Source organism: Mustela putorius, unplaced genomic scaffold (assembly GCF_011764305.1).
Source record: "Mustela putorius furo isolate JIRA1106 unplaced genomic scaffold, ASM1176430v1.1 tig00000228_pilon_pilon_pilon, whole genome shotgun sequence".
NCBI classification, from domain to species: Eukaryota; Metazoa; Chordata; class Mammalia; order Carnivora; family Mustelidae; genus Mustela; species Mustela putorius.
This window is the reverse complement of record NW_025421322.1, coordinates 8531862-8548035: the sequence shown is the minus strand read 5'-3', so window position 1 is coordinate 8548035 and position 16174 is coordinate 8531862. Positions and strand designations below refer to the sequence as shown.

The 16174-nt window shown below is 36.1% G+C and overlaps 1 protein-coding gene across 3 annotated transcripts in view; it reads left to right on the top strand.

The window, feature by feature from the left end:
* The window catches only part of LRP12 (LDL receptor related protein 12), a 72105-nt gene that overhangs the window by 34539 nt on the left and 21392 nt on the right, over positions 1-16174 (top strand). The gene's annotated exons all lie outside the window — the stretch shown is intronic.

Below are 16174 nucleotides of genomic sequence, written 5' to 3'. Positions count from 1 at the left end.
TTACAAAATAATGGTGTTCTGAGTTATGCAGATTTATATGGAGCACGAGAGTTATAGCAATTTGGACAGATAACAGTATTTGGAATTTTGCTTCAACTCATCAAGATTAGATTCTACTTCTTAATTTTTATGTTTGCTTGAAATTAGACTAAAAACTACTAAGCTTTGATGTTTGTTGAATGTCAGAATTACCATTATATAGATTCCTGTTTGAAAAAAATTCAGTTTAAAAATTTAGCACTTAGAATATGTAGAGTGTGTTTTTCATATATTAATCCTGTTTATTTTATTTTTTAAAAGGATTTTATTTATTCATTCATTCATTCATTCATTCATTTATCAGAGGGAGAGAGAGTGAGAATGCCCACAAGCAGGCAGAGGCAGAGAGAGAAGCAGGCTCCCCGCTGAGCAAGTAGCCTCATGTGGGACTGGATCCCAGGACCCTGGGATCATGACCCAAGCTGAAGGCGGTGGCGTAACTGACTGAGCCACCGAGGTGTCCCTGTTTATTTTCTTTACTGTTGATTATTCTACTTCTGCATTTCAGACATATATTTAGAAATGTGCATTCATTTGATAGGGTTGCCATAACAAAGGACCATAAACCAGGTGACTTAATAAAGGTTTGTTTTCTCACAAGTCTGGAGGGTAAAATCTGAGATCAGTGTGTTGATAGAGCTGATTTCTTCTGAGATCGCTCTTTGGCTTGCAGGTGGCAGTCTTCTCCCTGTATCTTCACAGGTCTTTGTTATGTGTCTCTGTGTGCTAATCTCTTCTTATAAGGACACCAGTCCTATTGGATCAGTCAGTATGGTCTACCCGTATGACCTCATTTTAATTTAATTACCTCTTTTATGACTCTGACCCCAAATCCAGTCACATACATCCATACAAAAGGTTAGGACTTTAACATAGGAGTTTTGGGAGTGAACAATTCAGCACATAACAAACTGTATATTTTAATTAAATGTTTATGCATCAATAAAATGCTTAATTTCAGAGGTCAGTGAACCTTATTACGGCTCATTGTTTATCCTGAAAGTTATTCTTATAAAATCTTTCTTCTGTGGAAGGAGAATAGTATGAAATCCAATTATTATGGGTAATATGGAAGGGGAAGAATAATATGAAACCCATTAAAAAATAAGTTGAGGGGCACCTAAGTGGCTCATTGGGTTAAAGCCTTTGCCTTCAGCTCAGGTCATGATCCCAGGGTCTTGGGATCTAGCCCTGCATCAGGCTCTCTGCTCAGCGGGAGCCTGCTTCCTTCTCTTTCTCTGCCTGCTTCTCTGCCTACTTGTGACCTCTGTCTGTCAAATAAATAAATAAAATCATTTATAAAAAAAAAAAAAAAGGAAGTTGATACAGTCTCAAAATGTGCTTTCAGATATACAGACTCATTGTGGTTTTGCTGTCTATCCATCTGTAGAACATGTAATGCTTCGCACAGTCTAAGCCGTCTGATTTCTGTGCATCCCCACATGAAATGAGAGTGCCTTGGGGGCTGGTCTAAATGAACTAGCCTTTGGAAGAATCTCTAAATGTAGGACTTGCTTTCTCTTGAGACCAGCAAGCAGCAGAAGTGGCTTCTACTCCTCACCTGTTCTCTTTACCTCTGCTGCTGTCTCTGACGGTGCTCAGTGCTCTTGTCCCGTCATTCTGTGCATTTTGGAGATCGTACTGACAATTTTAGAAATAACTCTAACTTGTCTACAGTTAGTGTTTCCAAGTTGTTTATTGTCCACATCAGGCCACTTTCAAATTGAAAGGCTACACTACTTGTAATTATTCTGGCACTACAGACAGAACCAGAACAGTCCTGGACAGTACAGGATATATAGACACACTGTCTGTAATGAATTAAATTCACTTAGCGTGTGTTGAGCACCTGATGTGGACCTTACGCCAAGAAGGGTGGGAGTGAGCAACGAGTAAAATATTCTTGTCTCAAGGAACTTATTTAATGGAGAAAATAGACATGTGCAAACCATACCTCTAATGTTGTCTTCAAGTGGTAAATCCTATGATGAATAATAAGCATATTAAGTAAGATGATGAATTTATAAAAGGCCTATTTATAGTATCTCATAAGTAGTAAATGACAGTATTCATTTTTCTTATTTTATCATGAATAACACCAAGTACTGAGTTTTATTTATTCATATGAATTTTGAGAATTCATGTGAACTGTGAGAATTATTTCTGATTTGGTTCTTATGCTTGGGAAAATTTATTTCTCTTTCTAATCTGTTCAATTTTGTCTTCCTCCTCCTCAAATCTCTACTGAGAGAGTTAAGTGTTAATCCTTTTGCTTGTTCTTACACCACAGAGTTTGGCATAAGAAAATGTAAAGTATCAAAGAGTATTTACTAGATGATTTTAAATGGGGGAAAATTATTGGATACAATTTTATTTCCTATATGTTTTTTATTTAGAACTTCCCATTGTCCAGAATTTTATATATATGATTATGATAAAGGAGAAAAGACAAATAGTATTTTTGTAAATCTAATAGTATGTGAAAATTGTGAAATTACATCCTAGAAACTGCCAAGTAATTTAATTGTCTATGTCGTGAGAGTAGGAAGGCAATTTTAACGTTCTTTTTAAAAATGTCTAGATCAAATGTCTCATGTTCTTTAAATGTCTAAACTTTTCAAACATCTAAGTTACAGCTCATCTGCTGCATAGAATGAGACATTTTTTAGGTTAGATTGATTTATAACAAGACCTTTGCATAAATTAAATCTACCTGACTTTTTAAATTTATCTACTTCAAGCTGAATTTTACTCTATCATCTGTGATATTTATTTAAATCAATAATTCTAGAAATAATTTGATTATGCCCTCCCTATTAATTAATTCCAAATCAGGATTTTTATTCGTTTCACAGATTTTATTTATTTATTATACAAGGCTCATTAAACATTTAGAAAACATGGGAAAAGAGCAATAAAATTAAGAAAGCTACCCATTTAACCCTGCATTAGTATAATTCATAATATTTTAATTTGTCCTTTTTCTATGTATACCTTAAAAATAATTGCATATCCATTAAAATTATAACTAATTTTGTCTTCTGCACTCTCTATTTAACATTTTACAGACTACATTTTTTTTCATAACCACTGTTTTAATGCCTGTATAAAGTTTCCATTCAGTATCTATGTTGTAGTGTTCTTAAACATATCAATGGATTGTTGTCAACTGGGTTTTCCCTAGTCTCAGCCATGTTACAAGGGATATATTAATTTATATCTTGTCTTTTATTTCTAAGACTTTTCTCACAAAGATTTCTAGAAGTGGAAATTACTTTATCAAAGATGATAAATAATTTAGAAACCTTTTCCTAGATAGCTTTGAAAAAGGATTGTATCAGTTTACATAGCTATCTGCAATGAGTGAGAACACTTCCTTGGGTATGATCATGTTTTTCTATAATTTAACTTTTCTTTTAGTATGTTTCCATTGAAGTCCAACCTTTCATTTTCCCCAGACTGTTCAGAAATGTAATTGTTTACTTCTCTTTTTTGATTTTTTGATTCATGGCCTAGAGTTGTGACATTACAAAGAATAAGAGAATGAAATTGGCTTTCTTACATATACGTTAGGCAAAACTACCTTGAAATTGAAAGGCTTTTCTCGTTGCTAATAGGAACAGATGTTGGAGCTTGCTGCTTTCTCAAATAGAAAGCTTTTACATATGAGGATTAACATGTTATTCCCAATTCATCCGTGACACAGCTTCAGAATGTTCCTACCTTAAAACATCTGTACCGAGGTTAGCTTATCTTGAGACTACTTTATATTTAACATGGACTTCTTTGTCAGGCAAAGACATATTTCTGGGAGCAGAGAAAGAGAATATCAATTAGGAAAGTTTCTTTCTTAATCCTTGTTTATATTAACTGAATTAGCAGAGTATATAAAATAGACTTCAAGTAGTTTTTAAGTATTATTTGCACTTTGTTTTGTCAGAATTTTTATTCTATGAAAGTCATCATCATGGCAGCTGGGTGGCTCAGTCAGTTAAGCTTCTGACTCTTGGTTTCAGCTCAGGTTGTGATCTCAGGGTCATGATCTCATGGGTGCTGGGATCATGCCCCAGGTGGGACTCCCTGCTCAGCTGGGAGTCTGCTTGAGATTCTCAACCTCTGCCCCTCTGTCCACTCACCCATGCACTTGGTCTGTCGCTCTCTAAAATAAATAATTAAAGAAAGTCATCAGAACACCTGGATGGCTCAGTTAGTTAAGAATCTACCTTCAGCTCAGGCCATGATCCAGGGTCTTGGGATCGAGCCCTATATCGGGCTCCCTGCTCAGTGGAGAGCCTGCTTTTCCTCCTCCTCTGCTGTTCCCTCTAGTTTTGTGTGCTCTCTCTCTCTCTCTCTGTGTCAAATAAATAAATCTTTTTTGAAAAGTCGTCATCTTTGTGTTTGTGTATTTGCATTTTACAGTTTGTATTTTAGTACTCAGAGACCTAGCACACTGCTGATCCTATAAGCCTTTAAAGTAAATATTAGTTGTGGCCTTTTTAATTAGGATATATTATTTTCTAAATTGCAATTATTTTGCTTACAATTTAATTAGTAATATTTTGCATTAGTGTGGAGCACTATAGTAAAGTGTCTTTTGTTTTTAGCCACTATTTTAGGCTTAAATACTATAATGTGGTATTTTGAAGTATCCCTGGAAGATCATCCAGTTTGATAATACTTTTATTATCCTAGAATTTTCAGATCTTCTGAAAAGAAATAAATCCTATACTATAATTATTTGATAGCAGTTTACAATTATTTTTTAAATATAGAGAAGTTGCATGAATAAAACAGCAAGTATAAGTGTTCCTTTATACCTTTCCTATGTGATTTTAATATTATTTTCAATTACTCAGTCAAATACTGGACCTCCTACTAAACTTACTAAAAAGAATTTCACCAGTTCTTTTGACTGGTATTAAGTGGTATGTCTTTTACCCGTGTTTTAAATGAAGAAAGGGAAGAAAGTTTATTATATTTTAGGTGATACTGACCCCATTAGGGTGTTTAGGATTTCAGAATATGAAAAAATAGAACATAACGTGAGGCCAAGAAACTGTCCTTCAAATGAAAAAGTGAGTAGAGAATACAAGACGAAGCACATTTTATAAAAAATAATACACATACTTAGGACACTATTAATTTTTAAGGCATTGCCTATATTGGGAGAGTTTATTTATGAGACGCTTAAGCTTCTGGAGTAGAGCGCTCCCTGAAACTTTTAGAAAAGAAAGTAATGCTAGCATCATAATTGACTATATTGTACTTTTATAAGTAACATTACATAGGATATAATTAAGTATTACTTACAGTGTTTTATTATACAATAATATATTTTATATGAAGCATAGGTCTAGGTTATATAATCATAGTATTTCATGTATTATCAAGTCTGTTGAACAACTGCTTATTTATAGCAAGATTATTATATGGTATAATTTTATATTATTATAAGAAGCAGTAAATAAATTCAGTGTCAGAATAGTTAAGTATGAGCACCCGGACCATGGGCAGAACAGGTGGTAATGTGACAGCCGCGTGTGAGGCTTAGATGGTGGAGGTGAAACTCACCCACTCGAGTGCGTAGGCCAGATCCAGCGAAGGTATAACACATTGCATTCAGACATTTGACATTTTCTTTTCTACTCTGTAACTCTGAGGATAATTCTTCCTACTTTGAGAATAATTCTTCCAAGTGTGATAGCATGTTAATTATTTGTGATTTTGCTAAGGCCTGACTTTGGATTGGATGTACTACGCAGCTTTTGTGCAAAAGCCAGTCACTTGGTGGAGGAGCAGAGTGGACTTTGGATTCCAGGGGACTAATAGCTCCGTGTCTGTTAGAGCTCATTTGTCTTAAACTACAGTGCTGGAAATCCAGTATCCAGAACAAAGTAGATGGAATTTGTTATTCTTCTTCTTTTCAAGATTTTACTTACTTGAGAAAGAGCACAAGTGGAGGGAGGTGCAAAGGGAGAGGGAGAAACAGGAAACCTGGTAGGGGGCTTGATCCAGACCCCAGGATCGTGACCTGAGCCGGAGGCAGACCCTTGAGTTCTTCTTTACTCCTCTTTTAAACACTCTCTGGACAGTATGTTTATTTCTGGGTATCACTCTTGACAAGACACTAAGACAAGAATTCACCTGGAAAAAGATGCAACATATACTAAAAGAACTATGTCAAAGGTGATTTTAAAAAATGGCTTAGAAAATCATGAGCGTCAAGACGAATTTACGTTTGCTCAGGTGCTGATTTTTGCTTTGCCTCTTCTATTTTCCCACAAGAATCACAGTTAACTTCAAAATTAACATTTTTTCCCATTCAGGAAATAGAAGTAGTAGCTTGCTTAGCATTTTAGTCTTCTGTAGTGCTTAAAATTGGGAAATAGAGGTACCATTATCAATAGTTTCTATGCCCTTACAGGAAAATAATTGCCATTTCAGGCCCTTAGGAAAAGGTATAAAAAGGTTGAATCTTCCACCATTTACCTTATCTTGTGCTTTGCTGGCAAAATTCAGAATTACTCTTACTACTTAGAAATTTTAGGATAAAGCTGTTTGGATCGTTCTATTAAGGGCACCCTCCTTATCTTAGTCATATTGTGCTATGACCGTTTCGGAAGTGGAAAAACTGTGGGGTTTTCTTTTTTTCTGTTTTTCCTTCTTTTTCTATATTTTGTGCCTCTTTTAACTTTTTAAAAATATATATTCTATTTTACTGCCATGTCACCCTTGATCATTGTTTGTTCTGAACTTTAGTGGCCCTCAAGAAACTAAGGGGTTACCTGCCTTGATTAGAGTCAAAGACCACATGAAATATTTTGGTCCTCAAAAAACATTTTTTAAAACAATAGGAATAAATAGATTGCTGCATTCATTCTTAAGTATCTGTGCTAATGCAAATGAATATTCATTTAATTATAAGCAGCTAGATGTAGGATTTCCTGCTTAAAGTAGAAATATGTGACTTCTAGTAACAGGTTTGAAAATACTGAGAGTCCTGAGTGTGAGTGATAGATTTAATATAAATTTTCCTGCTTGTACTGATCTTACCTTTAAAAAAAAAAAAAAGATTTTATTTATTTGTTTATTGGAGAAAGAGAGCCAAAATGGGAAAGAGAGAGCATGAGAGGGAAGAAGTCAAGGAAGAAGTCCTTGCCGATCTGGGTGCCTCACGTGGGACTCGATCCCGGGGGTCCGGGATCATGACCTGAGCCAAAGGCAGTTGCCTAACCCAACTGAGCCACCCAGGAGTTCCTGATCTTACCTTTTAAATAACAATTAAAAACCTTCCCATCTTAGACTAGTAAATATTGCTATTAGAGTGTCAGTAATTGGTTCCATAAAAGGGGAAGTTCAGTTTTCAGACTTTCTGAAAACGTTGGAATGAAATGTGGAGTAAATCTAAGGGATCACCACCCATGTCCAGTCGCCTTCTCCTTCCAATGCTGTCCACCCTCAGCGTGCTGACGGTTCTGGCACTTACACTGTGTGAGAGCTCGGCTCGGACACCAGGTGTTCAAGGAGTCTGGGCAATAAAAGGTCAAAGAAATTAGGACACTGGGACGAGCGACAAACCCAGTCAAGTTGCAAGAAGAGAACTTTCAAACTGAAGTTGTTTCTTCCTAATGGTTGATTTCTTGTTTTCTGTGGAAGTTGCTGGGGCTTAGCTGTGTTGTAGAGGACAGCCTGACAGAGGACCAGTCTTGCTCTTCATTCATCTTTGGATTCTGTTGCTCTCTTGAGACTTGCCCATTGTTCTCAGTGGCCCGTAGACTTCATACTCCACACGCTTGCTTTCTACACTCTGTCTTAACATTAAGAATACTACCATCTTCTGGGGCACCTGTGTGGCTCAGTGGATTAAAGCCTCTGCTCTCGGCTCAGGTCATGATACGATCCCAGGGTCCTGGGATCGAGCCCCACATCAGGTTCTCTGCTCAGCAGGGAGCCTGCTTCCCTTCCTCTCTCTCTGCCTACGTCTCTGCCTACTTGTGATCTCCTTCTGTCAAATAAATAAATAAAATCTTTAAAAAAAACAAAAAAAGAATACTACCATCTTCAGTTAGTCCTCCAGCCTTTCCTGCTTTTCCCCTTCTCTGTTCCTCCTTCCTTTGAAATACCTCCTTCAGCCTTCACTGCCTCCCCTTGTTGCTGCTGTTCTTCCCCGTGCCCCAGATATCTTGCCTATAATTAAGTCCTGTCTGTACATTTTTCTTATTAAAGTTGGGTCCTGAAACACTCTTCCAAAGAAACCAAGAAGCAGATTAGTCCTGTCTTCAGTCACTACATAGATTTGTAGCAAATAAGAATCAGTCTTGACAAGTTTTAAAATCTTTTCTCTTTGTGTTAATACAGGACCAAGAGAACGTTTTTACAAAATAAACTACTTTTATCTTCCCTGAAATTCTGTTGAGGCAGCTCCTGCTGTCTTCCTGATAATTATTCCAAATGTCATAGGGAATTCGCTAGGGCAGTAGTGTGTCTTAGTGACTAGGACTGCAGACCCTGGAGCCTGTTGCCTGGGTTCAAATCCCAGTTGTGACACTTCACTAGCTTTTTTGTGATCTTGGGAAAATTCAGTTCTCTGTGCCTCCATTTTTTTTTTTCTTCTCTGTTAAATAGGAATAAGAAGAGAATTAAATAGTACTAAGAATTAAATAATATTAAGAATTAAATACTAAGAATTTAAAGAAAGTACCTGAGAGGTGCCAGGGTGGCTCAGTCAGGTAAGCATCCGACTCTTGATTTCACCTCAGATCATGACCTCAGGGTCATGAAGTTGAGCCCCACATTAGGCTCTGTGCTCCACAAGGAGTGTGCTTGAGATACCCTCTCTCCCTCTGCCCCTTTCCCCTACCCCTCTAAATAAGTAAACATTTAAAAAAGAAAAAAAAAGGAAGTACCTGACACATTATCATTATTAGTGATTATCATTATTACTAATGCATTATCATTAACATTATTAGTAATGAGACCCACAAGCCTGACCACACACTCTTCCCTTTGATTGTGTGCACAGTCCTTCAGCTCATGAACCATAAACCTCTGACTTGCAACAAGTCAGTCTGTGCACCATACTTAACCTTTAAGTTTCAAAGTGCTTCCCTTCTCCTACACTAACTGGACCAGTAGGTGTCGGGTTTTCATGCTAATCATCTGTCTGCATATCCTAATTTTCCATGTCTCAGTGCCTGACATTTCTCCTTCAGGCACAGTCTTTTCCATATATCATGTGATTTCCTCGTCAGCCTTCAGAATCTTCCTTCTCGAATCCTAAGTCCCATTCGGTAGGCACCCTTTGCTGCTGCTTTATCTAAGAGATGGCACTTTTTTTAAGTACCTCTATTTCCATTGGAATTAATTTCTTCTTGCAAGTGTTTTCAGAATTGCTTTTGTATTATCAGCCATAATGAAGTTAATATTTATAAAACACCATACTCTGAAAAACAAGACAGTCAAATGATGGTGACCACCACTGATTATAAAGCTGTCCTTTGCTTATGAACAGACGGAGCATGCTCTTGCTCATGTTAGATAGTGGAACTTAGGTGAAGGAAAAGTTTACAGTTTAGAGGAGCTTCTTAGCTGACCTCTGTGCCTCACCAGTTTCTTTCTTTGCATCACATCACTTCTTTTCATAGTAGCCTACGTTGGCTTGACTGGTTTCTACAGAACTGGGTCATTAAATTTTTCTGATTTGGAATGTGCTCTTTCTTTACTCTGGCTCTGCCTACTTCCGTTTTGTGAAAAAATGCTGTGTTAATAGTCAAGTAAGCCCTCCCTGTTCTATACTTATATAAAGCAGGTTTTTTGTAAGTGTAGCTCTTTGTGTCTGTTTAATAAGACCATATGCCCATATGATGCATTGTTTATAATGACTTTAAAGTATACTGTATCATTCAGGACCATATTGTTTTGTATGTTCTCATAACTATTTATAAATTTCTTGGATTAAATGAATAAGCATATCTCATTCCAAAACTGCAATTTCCATGAGAGCATCAATTCCCTACATGCTCTTTTCATGTGTCTTTCATATGTATTTTATGTACTTCAGTGGTCAGTACAGCATAGTTGATTTTTCTTTGCATTTCAGTTTTGTGGCTTATTAAAACCAAAGGCAAAAGGTACCATGTCACTTTCAGTCTAGGCTACTTATAGTCATAAAGTGTCAGCTCTTGTCAGTTTTGAAAAGAAACCCAGTTCTTCATCTTTAGAACAGGAAATTGTCGTTTTGTTTCCTTTTACAGGTAGTTCGGTTCTAATCATAAATTTCCTTGCCTGCTTCTTTTTTTCCTTGGGCTTTAAAACCATGAAATCTCAAATTGAAGGGCAGTTTCTTTAACATTATTTTGAAGTCATTCTCTCCTCTCCTCTGCCATGTGTCCTGTGAAATAGCAGTTGTTTGCACACTTCCTATTTTTTAAATGATTTCTTTAAATTTGATAGTTATAGTCATTAATCTAGCTTAAAACCGTAGCTCTTTGCTTTTCTTTGAGATTAAGAAATAGTATCAGGTTAAACCTGAAGAAGTCTTGAGTATTTCTCAGTTTTGCCATTTTCTGAATTATGCAATGAGATCTTTGTATTCTAAACCTGAAAACTAATATCAAAATCTTATTGAGAGCACCATCAGAGAATCTCTACCTATTCATTCCTCAGTTAATTCTCCCTTTCTTAATTGATAACAAACAGGCTAAGTTAAAAGCTGTATATATTTAGTGTAGCTTTTGAGTATAGCTTAACCACTAGCATTATAATAATTTCAATTTTGCATTCCAGTTGTCCTCTTAGAACCACTATGAATTAAATAGGCTTTTTAAAGCTAATCAGATAACCTAATCACTACATAATTTTATGGAGAAGATGCTGTCCAAGTGGAAAGTTGCTGTCTTTTGAATTGGAACCTCCTTAACTTGGGAGTTTCTGTTTCTAGAGTTACAAGAAATTTATCAAAGGTAGATATAATGGATTATCATCATCCAAAATACTTGAATGCTTCTTTACGTCTAAAGAGCAAATTAGGTAGATATGTTTTTTGTAGATATTTTTATTCCGAGAACCAAAAGTTGATACTGGTTGTTAAGAGGTCTATTAAGGAAGCAAAATGAACAAAGACTAAAATATAATCATTTCTGGAAAATCTGACAATCTTCAAAATTAAACACTAAACTAACAGGGCTTATGAGAAAAGTAGTGTTGGTGCACATCACTTACAACTCTGTAGCTTTGTAAGGATAACCCTGACAAAATAGCAATCAAAATGCTAACAACAGTCAGTTATCCCTGACACTTATACCTAGAATCAGTCCAGACTTTGCATCCATATCCTCTGGGCTTCACACTTACTCCTTGAAGACATTTGCTTCTCTAATGGGGAACAATTTAATCAAAAATAAAAATATAATTCAGGACACCTCACTGACCCAGTTGGTAGAGCATGCCACTCTCGATCTCAGGATTATAAATTCAAGCCCCACATTGGGTGTAGAGATTACTTTCAAAGGAAAAAAATAATAATAATATTTTATTTTTTAAGACTTATTTATGTATTTTAGAGAGTTTGTGTTTTAGTGAGCTGGGGTGGGTGGTGGGAGATAAAGGGAGAGAATCTTAAACGAACTCCCCGCTGAGCATGGAGCCCTGTGCGTGGGCTCCCAACCCTGAGATCATGACCCACGCTGATACCAAGAGTCAGACACATAATCAAATGAGCCACCCAGGCACCCCTAAAAAGAAAATCTTTAAAAAAAAAAATATGTAGGGCATCTAGGTGGCTCAGTGGATTAAGCCTCTGCCTTCAGCTCAGGTCGTGATCAAGGGTCCTGGGATCGAGCCCTGCATTGAGCTCTCTGCTCAGCGGGGAGCCTGCTTCCCCCTCTCTCTCTGCCTGCCTCTCTGCCTACTTGTGATCTGTCCCTTTCTCCATCAAATAAATAAATAAAACGTGTGTATATATGTACATACTTATATAGAGATTTATATATATGATTATGTATAAGCATTAGAGAAGGAATGGGTAGAATAAATGTAGGTAAAAGAATGTCAGGTTTGGTATATCCCAAATTGGGAGTATAGTCAGTCTGGAAGGATGACATTCAGACTAGTAGGATTATAGAAACAGTTTCGTTGCAAAACAAAAAAAGATTCACTTTCTAAAGCACTGTTTTGTGGGTATATATCCCAACCTTATCCTTACCCTACCTTCTGCCCATGTCATCAGATAACCAGTTAATTGGTGGCATAATTTCTCATTCTTTCCTGAGCATGATGGTGCCCAGTACGTATTAAATGAATAGTCACTGCCTCTTTCCACTTAATCTGAACACATCTCACTACAGCATTTCAGGCCTTACTACCAACCAGTCTGACTAGGGATCATGTGCTGTTATTTACTGACACTTTATTATAATCCAAGCAGTGTGCTAAGTCCTTTACCATAATAGTTGTATTTAACCTTAGTAACACTAGGTGGTAGGTATAGTGTTTTAATCCCTATTTACAAGTGAGGGGATCGAGGCTTAAGTATTGTCCAAGTGAATATCTCACCACATATCTTTCATATAAAATATAAAATGAATAACATTAATGTAAATATAACAAACTAAGAAAAATTGAAATTACAGTTGATGGTATGTACTTGAGCTGAAGGGTTATGGTGAGTTAGGAATGGGGAATCATTAGAAGACACTGAAATAATGAAAAAATAGAGGACTCAGAAAAAGTCAATTGGAAGATTGGGGTAGATGTTAGGAGATAAAGCAGGCCTAAGAGGTGAGGAAGGCAGTATCAGTGTTTAATTTGGAAATTTCTCATTTTAGTTGCTCTTAAGGCCTGAGTTACTTACTATGCTTGGAAGTCCTTAAAATTGCCTGTAATTTTTTTTTTAAGATTTTATTTATTTATTTGACAGACAGAGATCACAAGTAGAGAGGCAGGCAAAGAGAGAGTAAGGGACGCTGAGCAGAGAGCCTGACACGGGGCTCAATCCCAGGACCCCAGGATCACAACCCAAGCCAAAGTCAGAGGCTTTAACCCACCCAGCCACCCATGCGCCCCAAAATTGCCTGTAATATTAAAGTAAATTTCCCTTTTATTCGAAGAAAGTAAAGTGACTATTCCTTTAACCAACTGATGCCTACGATAATAAGGTTTCAGAATATACGATAAAAAGAAAGATTTGGGAAATACATTGTTCTGATCATGTTGAATTTGAGGTTGGAATGTCCAGTGGGTGTTTGATTATGTAAACTCTTTGGACTAGAGATCTTCAACCCATGAACTGTAGAGCATAGTTGAAATTGTAGGAGGGAATGAGACCTTCCGTGGAGAGCGAGAAGAGCAGAAGGCTTGAGAATGAACTGCAAACACCAGCCTGCCAGAAGCTGGTCAAAGAGGATGATCTAGAGCTAGAGAGCTAACACAGAACAGTCAGAGGTAGGAGGTAAGCCAGAAGAAGTGATGTCAGCAAAGTCAAAGTACAAGAGTATCAAGAAAAAACAAATCCCTCTTAGATACACCAGAGGGATCAAATAGGATGGGGATGAGCATCCCTTTGATTCAGCAGTAAGGTCAGTGATGGTTTTGCCTGCTAGCAAGGCTTTTATGGAGTGAAGAATTGAAAGTCTGGTTTCAGTAGGCCAGAGAGAAAATGAAAAGTAAGAAAACAAGGCAAAATTTATTAGTACATCCTGATAAGCCATCAGAAATGTAGTAGAAATATATCTTGATGATGGGAGATGGGGATGGGCACGATTTAGGGCCAAAACAGACTTTAGAGGTATTCAAGTAGCAACTTCTTATTTTAACACACAAGGAAGCCAAGACCCAAAGAGGTTTCATAGCTTACACTATGACAAAGCCAGTAAATGACAGGTTGAACAGATAGCATCTAGATTTTATGATTCCAAATCTACCTATATATAGATAGATCGATAGATACCTATCTATAGAGGCCAAAGAGTATGGCCTATCTCTTTGAGGATCTAGAGGATCTATCTATCTATAGATAGGTATCCATCGATCTATTGATCTATCGATCTATCTATATATGATAGACCTTAAACCAAATTTTTAACCCAAAGGGACAGAAACTTTTTAATGGTTTCTAATGTTAATCTTACTCTTTTGGCATTTGAATTTACTCTTTCTTAAATAGAGAAAGGAAGAAGTTATGGTTGTTCTACAGTATATTTATCTACATGCCCAATGTGTAACAAGCACATGGAAAAATGTGTTGATAAAAAACCACCGGCTGGATTGGAAACGAAATGCCAAACTCAGTCACGTCACATGTTGCAAATGTGCAAAGTTAAGTCAAAATATGTGTTCATAACCAATTAAAGGAGCAACATGATACTATCATTTTGTTTTTAAAGTACTTACTGAATTAGAAATGTGAAATACTAAATCTTAAAATATCCATTCTTATTTATGGCTGGTGTATCTTATTCTTGGGCCGTTGTATGAAAATAAAATAATCACAATAGTATTTTTGAGCATCCATATCAGAACATAACATACTTAGCTTTTGGTATAAGAGCACCACCTATGGGTTTCTCAATATTCAGGGGGTAGAAATTTAAAACAAAACCTAATGAAATTCTTCCTGGCTTTTCCCCTGAAGGTACTCTATTCATTTATTTAAAGGCTAACAAATTGTCTGCTTTGCCATAAGTTATTACTTCCTGGTTTTTTGTTTAGTATACTACTCCCAAATGCTTTGGCAAGAGATAATGAAGAAAGGAAAAGTTCTGACAAATGACTTAGGATATCTTTTCTTTATTATCATGATAATTCATTAAATTTAAAAGCAAACCTCTGGCACGTCATTGTCAATAAGCTCACATTTAGATAAATTTAGTCTTTTCTCCAAAGTATCATCAAAATTTTTAAAAAATTGTAAGGGAAATTTTACTCTTAATGAAAGCTAACCAAAAATAATTGGAAGTTTCAACTCTGAGTGGGCAATAAGATGTATAATAGGCTTTTGATATATTATATCCTTGAAATATTTTGTGTTATGGGTCTGTTCTCTAAAAGTGATTGAAAACAAGATCCTTTTGGGGCTATGTACCCTAATTCTAGGGTAGATGCATTTTAAGCATGAACAGTTTTTCTTCAGTAAAGTATACTTTCAAAACCTAGATTGCACTGTTTCTTCAGGGAATGGGTTATTCTATGGAAATAAGGATTGACTCCTTCAGCAATAAAGCTTGCTTTATTTTGATCATTATAGATAAATCTTTTTAAAATTGCATAATATGCTTCTTAGCATTCTAACCTTAATTGAGTGGATTGTAACCTCTGTTACAAAAAAAAATGCCATTTTTACAAATTGTAGTTATAATTATACTTGTCTATCTGTTAATGGGGTGAACTAATTTTTAAACTAACAGCAGAACTCCAAAAGTATGGAAGTTCCAGTCACATACTACACTTTGCGTGCAAGGATTCCTGTACTCACTCAGTAACTCTTTTAGCTAGGTATGACTACTAAGTATTATGAAAGGAGAGTCTTCTCTCAGCTTCTGGAAGATAGGCAGTATTATACATGTTCTGAGCCGTCATGGTTATTCACTTCAGCACATACTTTTTTTTTGTTCTGAAAATTGCCCACATTACTTCTGGTAACTGTTTTTGGACCCCGAGCAGCTATTTTCCTTACTTCTAATTTGCTGCTTCTAATCTCCTGCTATTTTAAAAATCAAATAATCTAATATGTTGAAATTACATCAAATAAGAGGTTCTAAGGTTTTAAATTTTACTGAAAGCTTACAACATTCATCGTGTATTTTTTTGGACTCCAATGACTATCTTCTAAATTGAGGGAGAATGAATTGTCACATTATCTGCTGACCTCTGGATAGGTAAGATGTGAATTATATCACTCTGAGAGTTCAAGATCATGCAAGGAGAATAAACCAGGAAAGTGCTGGTAGGAGTTTAAGCTTGTTACTGTATTTCTTCATGATATTCAGATATCTAATCACATAATGATATTTTAGTCACCTTTTCAAGCCTTTATTTTTAAAATAATTTAGGATTCATTTATCACCCTGTAATAAAATTTAGAAATATTAACAGAATAAATTAAAGAACTGCTATGTAGTACTTTTGAGGTATAGTGCTT